Raw genomic sequence first — 13,724 nt, 5'->3', positions numbered from 1 at the left:
GATGTCAGATATGTCACCATCCACAGGGCTATGCAGATGACGGGTTGTATGTTTGGTATGTGGGGTATGTGTTATGGGATAGTGTGAAAATATTGCAGCCAGAACACTATGTGTCTGGGATATGTCAGATGGCACATCACAATGTGTGCACCCATTGCAGGGGCATATAACACAATGGTGACTCCTGTGGGCTGCCCATATCCCAGCTCACTGTGTGGTACTGTTTGTGCACCACACATGTGTTGTTCCAATGTATAGTACATATGCCTACATTGTACAGCACCTCCACCATTGTATGCACAGCTGTTCACACATGTAGCAATGACAGATACTGTGGTTTCATGTCGGTGTATCATTTCGTTTGTATATATTGCACATGGGTAGCCAGTGTGAATGATGGGAGATGCGATCAGTATATCGTGACTGGACCAAACATCAAGTGTGCAAGTGTTAACTGGCCACATGGCAAATAGATCTATGCTTTAACATGCCTGATACTGATGACAGTCTCACCTGCAATGGACTGATGTCTGTGCGGCACGCCAGAGGTAACTGTATAGGGGTGACACAGCAGTTTGAACATTATTCATGACTGTATGACAGCCACAGGGTGCACTGTGCATGTTAACACATTCACCTGTACAATAGCATATAGTATGCACATGTGTGCATACAGAGGGTAGCATACTGTAGTATGCAGCATGTGTGTAAACATACCTTGCATATGATGTTACATTACATAATGTACAGTGACACATGCAACTAAATGGGATATAATAGTCATATGTGCAGTACTGACTTACCAGGCAAGTCCAGGCTCATTGGTTGGGAGACACCCACCTCCACGATGGCAGCTAGTGTTTGTGGATGCTGTTCTGAGGGTGTCCCCAGACTGGCCAGTAGCTCCTCGGTGTGTGTGAGTGGGGGCTGGGTTTGTGGCCCACCACCTGTTCCACCTTGTTCCCTGGTGATTGCAGTGGCACGCTGTTTTACATGTCGTATCAAGTCTGTGCAGTGTCTGCGCACCTGCTGGTAGGTGCGGTTATGGCCACCCACATCATTAACCCTCCTGTGAAGATCCTGCCACAGGTCATCACGCTGCTGAGCATGCTGTGGCACATGGCTGAACAACACCTCATAGTTCTCATGGAGGTACGGGATGAAGACATCATCCTCCTGGCGGCTGTACGCTGGCAGGTGTGAACGAGGCATTATCTGTAAGACATAATGATGGTGACAGGTCACAGTATCACAGAGATGTACAGAGATACTTCTGCACATACATTTGTAGTAAATCTAGTACACCTGCACAGTTATCTTTGCAAATCATCATGACACTGACACAACTGACATGTTTGTGTCGCACACATGTAACACCCATTATGCATTGGATATCATCACCATATATGTGTGTCACCTCATTACATTGTTCATACTCCATGTGAATGCTGTCTTGATGTGGGCATGTCTGTTTGCCTGCACTGGTGTTCTTACCTATCAGCATATGCCTGGATGTGTCCACAGTAATGCTGTTGACCTTGATGCTGTGTATATGTCACATATCAACACATACACTGCCTTAATGGACTTGAGCAGTGACAATGCACACATACACATAGAAACCTTTACATGCATGTGTTTTGCCATATACTTCTACACGGCACTGCACTGCTGTTCAACATCCTGCCACGGATCGCCTGTGTTGCACATGTGATAGACATGGGACAATGGCTAGTCGGACGTCATTCGCAGGGATGGTTATCAACTATAGCATGTATGGGCAAGGTTTCCTAGCTGTATCCAACAGCCATTTTGCCACCGCAAGGTGCATCAGTGCCACATTACTGATCCAGACAGTTGATAATACATCTACCATGCGGTTATCACACCATGTATGACAGAGATGACATGTGCAGCTTTGATGGACAGGGTTGCATGGTATGGCAGGAGTATGTCAAATGTATGGCACAGGGATCTATCCAGCATGTGGCAATCCTAGTAGTAGGATGGTGCTGTCCATGACATCTGTCTTTCATATCAGGATATGTATGTGTAGCATGTCCAACATCATAGTGTAGCACATGTCTTTATGCAAGGTAGCCAGCATGCTGCATAGTGGAGATGAGGATTGTAAAGGCTGGTATCACCCATCCACGCCTGGTCAATACCCCTTAAAGGTGATGTGTGATCCAATATTGGTCACCCGAGTGCTGAGTATGCTTGTCCACTGATCTCCATGCTCATGGATGGCACCCTGTCATGACATGGGTGCCTCGTATGACTACCTAAGAGGCCTGGAGACATCACCAACTCAGGGAGGTGAACTGCACAGCACCATCCCTTACACAGTGTCCATAATGTTGACCGCAGCCTAGGTGGTAGTTAATGGGTACAGAGATATTCACCTAGCGGTGACAATGCTGATATCATCTGTCAGAATGTGCACATATGTCACACACCTCACCCACAAAGCCCATTCTGTATGTTGTTCACAACACTGAGACAGCTATTGCTCATAGGTCATGGCCATTCACATCCTTACATACACAGATGCCTCACATTTGTCTGTGTGGTATGGGCTACAATGAGGGGGGAGTACAACACATTAACCCTGTTTTACTGTAGCTGCCACTGGTGTGATATGCACATGTCACTCTGACACCTTTTGTAGTGTTGATCCTGTCAACAGGCTACTGGTAGAACACTCCTGTGACATACAAAGGTACATGTCGTCAAACATCCATACTGTCATCTACATCTGTACTGCTAACATCCACATTGATAATGATTCGTGGACTTGCAAACCATACTCAGCAGGGTAATAGTGCGGTGCCTCCAATTATGACTGTTGTCACCACTTGTGGGTTGATATTATCCAACACCCTATCTGTATTGCATTTTCATGCTCAGCACTTATTCAGAACTTGTGAGCACTTCATGAGCTACTAATTAATGTAGCACCCATTCCTAACCATTCCTCACAAGTACACTGTCTGTCCTTACAATTCCAGCTTGCTTACAGTACAACAGCTGTTGTACACAAGTAACTCACATATCTTGTGAGACATGTTTGAATATACAGGCATGTCCAACTGTCAAGTACCAGTGCTATTGCCTGTCTATATGATGAATATGGCGTACATGTGGCAATAGAGCAATTGTCTCATGTACACAGTCAATGCTCACCTCCCAACATACGACACTACAGCCTGTGGGAGATTCACATATGTAGCCATGCTGGGGGTAATGCTGTCACGAACCCTGACTGAACCTGACAGTCATGTGGGGACGTGTAACATTTGCAACACACCCCACTCATCACATAGTCTCACAAGATCTCCACCACCACAGGCCACACATATGAGTACAATTTGTGCAGTACCTCTCCATACTCTGTGTAGGCACCAAAGGCAGCCTCCATCACCAAACACAACAACAATAACTTATAGCCCACAGACTCATGTGTGCCCATCACATACAGCCAATAGGGTGTTATAACATACACAACACACCAGTCATAGGTGACTCTGTAGGCAGTCACACTGATGTCCCACTCAGCAGGCTACACAAGGCGATAGTCGCTTACATCTAGCTGTCGGGTAACTGGTTCTGCAACATAACCTAGGCACCCATGCCACACCTCACCAGGTACAATTTGACTGTCATTCTCCATGTTAGTGTGACTGCCCTGAGATGCAACTTCACAGACTACACGTGCAGGGACATGCAATAGCTCACTGGTCTTGTAGCCCTGAAGGTATGGGCCAAGCCCTGGGGAGCATTATGCATTCATCCGGACTTGATACCACTGTACAACGACTGACTGTTTCACTTCAACAGTTGCCTATGCTTCTGCTGTCATTCCACAGGCATCCGGTATCTGTCAGCTTTGACTGGCATGGTCAACAAAACATAATGCTTTGGCACAGATGACCAGCACCTGTCAGCCCTGGGAGTACAGATAACATGTAAGGCTCTTGATGCTCCTATAGTGCCTGTCTTGCACAGTTTCCAATAACATTCACCACCAGAACAGGAAGAGGCAAGCAAAACATGGGGTCATGTGACTCAATGCTTGGCATCTTCATCTCTGACGCATGCAGGCAAGGCACTCCTTATAATGGACCACTTCAATATCTCTGCTGTGACTGGGACCTGCCTCTAGGCTCCGCAGAGCACACCTCCAATGACAGATTATATACAGACCACACCTTTCAGTCATGTAACATGTACCGAAACACCCACGGCTGAGGTGTTCCCATATTCCACTATGTTGTACACACATCCTGGCTAGTTACTTAGCACAATGCATCAGAGGTGCTCCACGTGCAACTAACTGTGGCCAGAACTGCTATACACATTGTAACATGCTACGGATTCAACAACATACCCCACAGTTACCAGACCTCATTTCTTGGTGTACTGGACAGTAGGGTTCAGACAGGTACTACTGATGTGAGACTGACACTACCCCACACTTAACTGGGATAGCCACTCATGTACTGACACATTAGGCCAATGCTGTCCGGGATTCATAACCTCCACTCGGCTGGATCAACCCATACACACCACCTCCAAGACCAACAATATCCTAGACATGGATACTACCGACATGTGACTGGTGTTCCACACCTGGGGTTATCCCCTCGTTGGTGGATTCCGAACATATGCTACTCACCCTTGTTATCCACATCCCGGCACCACACCCTTCATGGCATACACAGTACAAGAGTACTACAGTGCCTACTACAGATGTCTTATGGCAGCAGTAGTTAACATCATGACACCCATGCAGATGGACAATGCACATACAAACGCTGAAACATACCCCAGTGCACTTCATTAGCACTTACATGACTGCATGGATCATGCTATTCCAAACAGAGCCATGATGGTACCCACCAGATAACGGACGCCACTCTGGGGGTCCAGTTCCATGGACATAATTTACAACAAAAGGTGGAGGATGTTGCAAAATGGAGTGCAATCCCATGGGTGGGGTAGCTCACTGGTCAGCCTCAGTAGAGCTATGGGATCCCTCATCACATACTCCGAACCTAGCTATGTAAACATTACTGCGACACATTCCAGGGTGTACCACAAGGCATTATGGAGGTATGTCAGTAGTCAATGGCAATACTCACATCTGCTCTGACATACAACAGTTACTCAGGAACATTACAGAACTGAGTGATATTGGCAACATGCTGGCAGATGGGTTCAGTGCTAACATTGCACCCTCTCACTCCCTACAGGGCCGCAATCCCTGCAGGAACATTGCGATGTCCCTGCAGTCACAACTAAATGGTACTAACCTGCACTCTCTAAGGCCTGCAACACTGACTCCATGTGACCGTCCAACATCCCAGGCTGTGATTTACACAAACCTATGAATGACATGTCTCCCCACTTGGCCACCAGATTCAGTAATAGCCTTGTATCAGATATTGTGGCCCCTGAATGGCACACAGCAACAGTTATCACACCCCACACAGGTGGTACCACAATGAACGAGAGGGACTATTGCCCTTCACGCCTGACTGGACTGTTCTGCAAGGCTATGGGGCACATCATCATGGAAGTCATTCACAGAGACATTGGTGGTCTCCAGTCCTTTGATGCCACCCAGGTTGGACATGTTAGGGCCAGAGCATGGCTCCTACACCTGGTGGACTCTTTGATACAGTTATTAGGGTAGTTGATGACGGTAAGGGGGTCCATAAAGCCTACATTGTCCTCTCAGTGGCTTTCAGCACCGTTCTCCATTCTGGTATTGACAACATACACATCCACCTGCACATCAACCCCTATGTCTCAGGGTGTTATGCAATGTGGCTCACGGACAGGACCCACACAATGAGGGTAGCATACCATAGTACCTACTGTATTTCAGTTATACTTGGCATACCACAGTCCTCAGTCATAGGGCCTCTCATGTTTGGTATATGCTTCCCTGAGGTACAGGCTAGCATAGAGGGACTTTCCCTGACTAGCTTTCCAGACAACTGCATACAAACTGCCATGATTGATCCACCAGCTGATACTGACTCCCTCCATAAGGGCGTCACTGTGACGGATACCTGATATCAATATCATGGCCTCAAGCTGCATGACACAAAGTGCATGAACATCCCCTTTGCATTACACCAATCACCCACTGACTATCACATAGGTGGTAGTCCCCTACATACATGTCACATTGTACGTGATCATAGTACACATGTATGTAGCACCCACTCCTTTGATAACCATATTGCCACTGTGGTGTGGATATCCTTCTTCATGGCCACTCTTATCTGCACTGGGTTTGTAGCTGGAACATAAGCACCCATTGTACCTCTGAACTCCTGACATATACACACATTCAAGGGTACAACACCCCATTTAGGGTGTACTTTACAGAACAGCTACGGCTTTACATACCACAACATTAACACGCCATGAGGATTATTGAGCTCCGAAGGCTGACATATGCTGCAGAACTACGGACACCACAACTGTACACACTTGCATACTACATACTCAGGGGTGACCTCTGCTAAACAGACAGGGCCCATGTCCACTACAATATTCATGGATATACTCCACATAAGCGATATAAGCAAAAGCCACTGTGAGCAACATGCTGATGGATATGTGCACACACGCAACAATGAGTGGGATGTGCTTGAGGGTTACATTCCCAAACCAGACACTCACCATGCTTTGGAACATGATTCCTATGTACATCACGCAGGGACACTCAGTAGCACTGTTCATGTGATACCTCACTTGGTGGATGGGAGACACACATGTACGCCAGGGATCACTGCAGCGGCTATACTGTGCAGAGGTGCAAGTAACACATGGCTCTGCTGTTCACAGACAGGACGCTACCCTGGAGAGGTGCCGCTGGTGTAATCACTGTAGTTGGGCTTACACATAGACTTGCCAGACTGCATAGTACCCCACTATGAACCTGTGAAGCTATTACATGTCCTTTGTGCATGGTTAATTGAGTAGCTGTTCCATTTCAATTAGCTATCATGCTGTTCAATGTCCTGTGACTACAAGCCATATGTATTCTGTTATTGTATATTGTACATGCCAATAGACAATATCTTTGGTATGAATGATATGCCTATTATGCTGTGTAGAATATCTGACATATCTACCTACAATACTGTACAGTACACATATTTTACATATTATCCCATAATGCAAAGTATACTTACACAGCGGGACCACCTTAGGTATGTCATTGTCGTTATATGCCCATACACATGCCTACTGTGACAGTATATCAACATATACTATCCCCTGCTATGGCACGCACTTGTTGGACATAACCTACCACTGACAGTGGGTGGTATGGAATTGTTCTGTTTAAAGCCCTCATGTAGCATCCCTTGTGGTGTCTGTGATGTTTACCTTGTGGCCCACTGCAGGACACACAATTTCTACAAGCATTACTATGCTCAGCAAGACATCACTACATAATACCTTTTCCCACTTTATGCATTGCGGACACTTTTAATTAATACAAAACAGGCTATACATACACTAACATACTGAGTGTTCTACATACCTTGTTATCATTCCGAACTTCCGTAACTATCTCTCTTACACTGTTTAAACAGTTCTATGGTATGAGCATATGGTTTGAATGTCTGGCAAGTCATCCTTATATACATCGATACCTGTAACATGTGGTTTCCTGCCGCCAATTGGTGTTCCTGAGTGAATTATTACTTGCACATCAGCTGTGCAGCTGCTCCATTCGCCAATTACACGGCAACAGTGGGGTATAATTGCATTTTCCACTTGGACGTTGTCCATTTGCCCTACCTTCGGGGAGACAGCCTGTATTGTGTTTTGTTGTGTGTAATTGCAACTGCTATGTGTAGAGACATGGATATTTTGGATTCATGTCTCCCGTGGATTGTGTGTGACGGCTAGAGTATGTGGTTCTACATGTGAGTGTACCTGTCATCCCAACCATCTGATAAGGGACTATTGCAAACAAAGCTTGTAACATCGCCATCTGTCCCATTATACAACGGCTACAATTTCACATGGCGCCTTTAAAAATGTGTCTCTCACAAGGTATGTTAATGCTTCTGCAGATGTAATTGAGTAACTGGATGTTTGTGTTGTAATTACAGTCTGTATTGCTATAGTTTTATGTGTGGAGGATGTAGGTGGGTGTACGTAGTATATACAGGTTTGTGGGGCTTGCATTTCTACATATTCCATATATTTGTGTGGGCTCCTTCCCTAATTAAAGACCTATCAGTTAGTAGACTTTTGTTACGGGCATATACATTGGGCCGTTGTTAATTGGTTTCTGTATAGTATGCAGGTGAGGTCGATACTTCCATACTTCCGGAAATACAGCAATATGTAAAGGAATGTTACTAAATGACAGCTGTCCCATGTATTTCTGTCCCAGATATTTGCACTCATTGCAGTTGCGTTGGTAACTGAACCTCTTTGGCATGGGTTGCCACCTTTTCAAATGGCCATTGTGGGACACTTGCGGGACACACATCGGTGTTTACAGGCCAACACATACCCATGGTCAGTACACAGGATAGCATATACGTTTATCCTCAATACATACTTATTGTTGTAGGACTTTGGCTGCTTATCTTATTGCATGTAATATTTACGTTTTTTTTATACAGGCATAACTATTTAATGCAACTATTACATAATATATGGGACATAATAATGTCCTACAATCTTGGACATTTGCCCTTTTTAATGTTTTATGTCAGGACACAACTGCCCAGGGAGGGGCTGTCCCTCCTAATGTGGGACAGGTGGTAACTGTATGCCTACGGCTAACTATAACCACACCTACCGTAATGATCTACCTCTGAGTTGGCACTAACAGACACACGATGCAGACACACACACACACACACACACACACACACACACACACACACACACACACACACACACACGCACACACACATTACAGTCACATGGACACGCACATGGCACCCTCAATACACACATACACAGACTACGGCAATCACAAACACAGTTGAACACAGTACCTACGTGGACCGCAACACCAGCAGCGGTAACTAAATGTCCCTTCATATCATTATAATATTACTCGCAGTTCTAGTGTTCCGGTACTGTGTTCTTTCGGTCTTTCAGCCTCGTGGTTACGCATGTCAGTATGTGACACATTCCATACTTGGCAGTATCCTATTTATTTGTACCTCCATGGTTGTGTGCATGCCGGTGAACTATCTATATATTTGCAGATATCGGTGAATCCGTACATATCAATATATATCTCTCTATCACCCTTTCTATCTGTATTATATATATATATATATATATATATATATATATATATATATATATATATATATATATATATATATATATATATATATATATATATATATATATGTATATATATAGATATATGTGTGTGTGTGTATATCTGACAGAGAGAGTGACAGGCAGAATACACCTTTCATTGTGTACTTGTCAGTGTATACTGTTTCCTGGACTCCGCACATTTGTGTTTGAACCTGTCACATTACACACCTGCCGTAGGTACATCTTGGCTACCATAGTGCTAGGTGCTTGTGTACATGACTGCGTGTTCTACTCCTGGCAGTGGTAGTTTTACCCTTCAGAGCAGGCACTATTAGTACAGGAGTGAATATTGCTGGTTTCACCTGTTCTGAACATCATTGACATGATCTGTGTGATATTCAGAGAAGCTTAGCCCTGTTTCACACATATCCGTATAGTCATATTTAAATGATGCTTACCAGCACTGGGCAACGCATATTCCTGCTAACATGTGCTAAACATGATCTGATGACCTGCATCCGACATGCATTATTTGTGCCTTCGGGATTACGTTACATCCCTTGCAGGATGTGGGACAGGGAACATGCACGACGATCACTGCATTTACCACTTGGGCATCTGGGATTTGTACACATGTTATGGTGTTTTGTATGTGGACTATACTACAGCTGTTAGTCCATACTGCAATCACATGGGGAACTCAGTTAGTTTACATATGAATGAGTCCTATTAATGGTATGTCCATGTGATGTTTAATGGATGTGCTCCAGCACTGGGTATGTATATCACAGTGAGCCACACACAATAATGTGCTACACCTTCAAACGACCGTAGATGGAGCATGCTGGTGTGACAGATACCTGTCATGGGTACACCCCATGCCTTTACACGAAATCCATGATTACATTATGTGGAGGCCCTCATTAACACACCAAGGAATTTGTGCAGAGTGTGTGGAGAACAGTGCTTACACACATGTGATCCCGCGATTGCCTCTGCTCCACTGAGCGACAGTTGGTTACTCAATGTTGTGGCGACAGCAGACACTGTTTGCCTTGATTGGTGTATGGCCTCTGACAATCGGGAGTGTACCTACCAATGTACCTAGGAACCTATACACACAGTACCAACATATGCTGATAGGTGCATGTACTGTTCAGGTGTTGACATTCCTTGTTCCAATAGCTGTTGTGTGTACAATGGTTGAGGGATGCATATGTAGGATTTGCACAGTAGCCCACCTATATATTACAATTTACAGGTGGTCATGTGTGTGTGCCATCCATTTTACTGTGTGTGCTGGTGGAGAGGTGTGTCAGTCCATAGGGACCTACACTGTCAGAGTATGTGCTATACGTTCCCTCTTTGCCAAGGCTTAGGCATATTGGGCACATCTCTGTCTGCCTACTGGGGCTGGCACAGGGAGTACGTGGTCTGAATCCCTCTGTGCCTGTGATGGCCTTGGCAATTGTGGTGGGTTTTGAGTGCCTTCACCATTTTTTCCCTGCTGCAGCTGTTTCCGCAGGAACATATTATCTAGCATGGCACATACTATGAAGATGTGGGCACACATGCCTGGAGAGTACTGCAAGGCTCCACCAGATGTGTCCAAGCAATGGAACCATGATTTCAGCATCCCAAACACACACTCTATGATGATTCTGGTTTGTGCGTGTGCCTCATTATGGCGTTCTCGCATGGGTGTGTGTGCATTTCTGATGGGAGTCATCATCCACGGCTGCAGTGCATAGCTAGCATCTCCCACAAGGTGGCCATGTGGGATGTCCCCCCTGACAAATACCTGATACAGCTGTGAGGCATGCCAGATATGGGAGTCATGGTAGCTTCCAGGGCTGCCAGCACACACATCCATGATAATGCCCTGGGCATTGCACATGACCTGGCAGTTGATGGAGTGGAATCCCTTGCGGTTTATGTAGCACCTACCATGCTCACTGGGTGGTGACTTGACTGCACGCACATTGCTGGCCAACTCCTCCTGAGTTCGGGGGAAGTATATATGCTCATTGGCATGTGGTAACATGGCATCCAGGAACTGGTGTAGTACCCTGGATGCTGATGCCTGTGAGATCCGCATTATATCTCCAGTTGGCCTTTGAAAGGTACCTGTGGCTAGTATTCGCAAGCTTACACATACCTTCATGTCCACTGGGATGGGTTCCTCTCTGTTGTTTCTGGATCTCAGGCGTGGCTGGCACAGCTCAACTATTTGCTGTAAGATGTCCCTGTCCACCCTGTAACGCTCTACTATCTCCAGATCATGTAGCCCCTGGTAGGTTACCCTTGGTCTGAAGACTCTTCTCCTCCTCCGGGGCCTGCGGTGGTTGTCAACATCATCCTCCACAACACCATCAGTCTCTAACACATGGTGATGAATCACAGCTATGACAGCTCCCAACATGTACATTTTAAAAGTTCCCCGTGTGTTTACACCTATGGTGCAGTGTTTGGGAATACACAGGTTATGTGTAAGGTGCTTTCACACTTTATACTATTGTGCTGGGAACACTGATGATGTCATAGGGTGTGTATGTACAATCGTAGCTACAGGGTATCTTATGTGTTTTACTACAGGAACTACTATTGTGGTGTCTTTGGTGTTGAATTACATTTGGCTGCCGTGGATTACCTCTTGCTCTTCCCTTTACATTCTTCATGTTTCACCTACCATTTTCTGCCATGCATCCAGCAGCCTGCTTTCATTTGTACTTTCCTAGACCTGGCTTATCTTGCATAATGTGTTCTATTGCCGGTCTACTGTAGGTTTGCTTTGCTTGGCTATGACAGTTCTCCTTTCTTTGCAATCCGACACCTCCCCTATCCTGTTTTGCAGGTTTCTGCAAGCAGACTTGTCAGCTGCCATTGATTGCCTGCTGTGAGTTAATAGGTGTTAATTGCTCAGTTGTACTCCAATTACCCTACTGCGGCATTTCCTTCTTTTCTTCCCCTGACCTTCCTGTTTGTGCTATGGTACGTGGCACGTGCATCCACTTACTTGGTTTCGAGCATGTTTTCATCCCCATACACATGCTCTTTTGGGCACCATATGTGCTCTCAGATAAACGATGCTATATCTACCTCCCCACCCCTGTCCTGCGGCTTTGCTTAGCAATGGCCAGGCCAGATTTGCATTGCTCCAATGTGCTTACAGCTACGGTGACACACCCCATTGCTGATGTCATGTATACCTCTGAGCCACTCCTCGGTGTTGTAGCGTATGGTACATCCTTAATCCGGCGGGACGTTTGCGATTTAGTATTACCTGCCTCATTTGCATGGCATTGACTACTAATACATAGTTACTGTGCCAAACACTGTCACAGACCCTTAGCAACCCTTGCAGCTTGGTTGTGGTGTACCATGCATACCATTGAGTATTATGGTGAAATCTTGATTTGTATTACATTGCGATTTTATGACATTTGCATATATTTTCTTTGTGTTCCCATTTGCGCACACATGCCCTGCGGTTGTACTTTGCGTTACTGTGGACATGACATTAAATGTTGTTTTTTAGGTGTTGTGCATCTTTTCTTATGCCATTGACTGTATATTTAGCCACTGGCATATATTAGCTTTGTAATACATGAGTCTGGTCCATTTTCATAGCTCCGATGTTCTGTTTGGAAAAATGTAAACTGTGTTTTTTGGTTTACATTTCTGTGGGCTTACGCTATGCCTGCACTGCTTCATGAATCGCTATGTACCTTCATTTGCATGGTGCGGCACTGTGCATGGGGTGATTAGCATACTTAAGCCAAGGGCTGAGCAGTTCTGGCATACGCCGGTAGTGCACCTGGAATTGGATCGTACCTGAATTGCTCGGCGGCCATATTTGGCATTATACTGCCTATGCTACGCCTGCGCCTGGCGCAAGCTTCATGAATCCCGTGGTTTGTCTTTTATAAGGTTTGTGTGCACTGCACAGAAGCACATAAAATATCAACTATGAATCACAAACAAATAGGAAAAGGCCTATTTTACATAAGTTTGTTGCACAAATTTAAGGCACTCCACATCTATATCTCATTACTGTCTCAAATGCATACGTTTTTTTCTTAAGCCGAATAAACAGTCTGTGCCAAAGTGCAGCTTGCTGCTATGAATAACTGAATCTGCGCTGAGGCATAGCCTACACAGATTCCTGCTGTACGTAAGTGCAGTGACTTTGATTGCCATACTATATACCCAAATGTTAGAATACAGAGGACTGTGTAAGGCTTACTGGTGAATAATGAAGAATGTGCCATTCTAGTAAATTTTTTACTTCTTTATGATGCATTTCTTTGAACGGAAATTAAGGGGTATTTACAAGATGGCAAAGGTATGGTTTGGGTGTTGATAGAGTAAAGTGCTTTCATAAGGCTGTATATGGT

Source organism: Protopterus annectens, chromosome 4.part0 (genome assembly GCF_019279795.1).
Source record: "Protopterus annectens isolate FY-2018-M chromosome 4.part0, PAN1.0, whole genome shotgun sequence".
In the NCBI taxonomy this organism is placed as follows: domain Eukaryota; kingdom Metazoa; phylum Chordata; order Ceratodontiformes; family Protopteridae; genus Protopterus; species Protopterus annectens.
This window is presented reverse-complemented; position numbering follows the sequence as displayed.